The sequence below is a fragment of the Tupaia chinensis genome, unplaced genomic scaffold (genome assembly GCF_000334495.1).
Source record: "Tupaia chinensis unplaced genomic scaffold, TupChi_1.0 Scaffold138060_1, whole genome shotgun sequence".
NCBI lineage: Eukaryota > Metazoa > Chordata > Mammalia > Scandentia > Tupaiidae > Tupaia > Tupaia belangeri.
The window spans coordinates 2,246,261-2,247,895 of NW_006197961.1; positions in this window are offsets into that span (position 1 = coordinate 2,246,261).

Below are 1,635 nucleotides of genomic sequence, written 5' to 3' on the forward strand. Positions count from 1 at the left end.
CATCCCCCAGGGGATGGTCATGCAGCAATTTCCCCTACTCCATTCTCATCTTTGAATTTTGGGCATGGATGCATATGTGCCTGGTGTGTTTTTCAAGATTCTGGGTCCAGGATTCAAACTGCACAGTTGGCCATGTGAGATGTGGCCACCGTAACCACCACACCATCGGTTGGCTCCAGCGATGACCTTAAAGATGATAAAGCAAACTTTAAATTATGTCTTGTATTACTACAGAAGGAAATTCTTTTTCATGTTGTCCATCCATTCACTGATGTAATAAAATACCAGTGTCCATGTATGAAGGGACTTATTCATCGGAACGACTTATTGGTTGATGCCTTTTATCTTTTATTATTAAATTATTTACCTGTTTCAGCCAAGTGTGGTCTCTGAGAGGAAGGTGTTTATGTAGAAGTGCAAATTCCTCCCTGGATAGTTGAAAATGAAGACTGAAGCTCCGTCTCCAGAAAAGAGAATAGGAAAGAATCAAGTGTTGATCTTCTGGCCAGATTGAAGACTACAAAACAATCAACAATGTCCCATCCAGCCCAGGTTTGTACACTCTGAGGGATAACAACAGGGAAAATATTGAGAGCTTCTATCTCTGCTCATTATGCACCTAATTTCGCTTGGGAACACTGGTCTTAAAATGAAGGAGAAATTTCCTGCAAATTCTCTGTTCTCGAGTGACCCAGCTATAATCCAGAAGAATCCAGTCTTTATTACTCAGTCTGTGTGAATTCTCCTGCCTCCAGAGGTCTGACCTCACTAGTACCTGTTGCCAACTGTGAGATAAAAAATTTTCTTCAAAGTCTAAGACTGTAGAACCTTTCTTTCCTAGGTCCTTCGGATCTTTGCAATACTGAAAGCTATTAAATCCAGGAAATTGTTATTCCCTCTTCAGTAGGAGACAATTGTGTTCATATATTATAAAACCATGTGTAGTTGCTACAATCTTTGGCTTCATGATACTTTTCACACAACACTTAGAAGGACTTTTTTTGGGTTTTGTTTTGCTTGCTACACAAGTGAAGAGTGGTCAGTTAATGGCCAGTGGGTGGTGTGGTGGTTGGGATGCTGGACTCCTGCATGACCAACCATGGTTCAAGTCCTGGATCTGGTGGCTTGCTTTCTTGTGTTCCCTCTCTCTCTGTGTCTCTCTCTGGTGAGTGAATGTGCCCTATAGCAAATTAAAAAAAATAAAATTAAATAAATAATTCCTTTTTTTTAAAAAAAAGAATGATTATTTAGTCTTTTATTTGTGAAATATTTGGGTGAAACATTTGGTCATTGTAAGTAGATCGTCTCATGTACCATGAACTGAAGTCCAAACCTTATATGTTTTTTCTCATTTAATTTGGACACATTTCTATTCTACAAGGTTGGTCATACTATTAGCAATCTCATTCTACATTTCCAGAAATAGGGCTCAGAAGAGTTAAGTCATGAGGAAAGAACTTTGATTGGAACGCCACTAAAATGTTTTTGTGTTCTAGGCATGGGGTCGAGTAAAAAGGAAATATGAGTTCTAGGAAAAAAATAAGTGATGTTAAAATTTCAACCAAGAAAGAAAAGCTTCTTCATGTACTCTTGTACTTCATGTACTTTTTCCCTTCTTCATATATACATATAAAT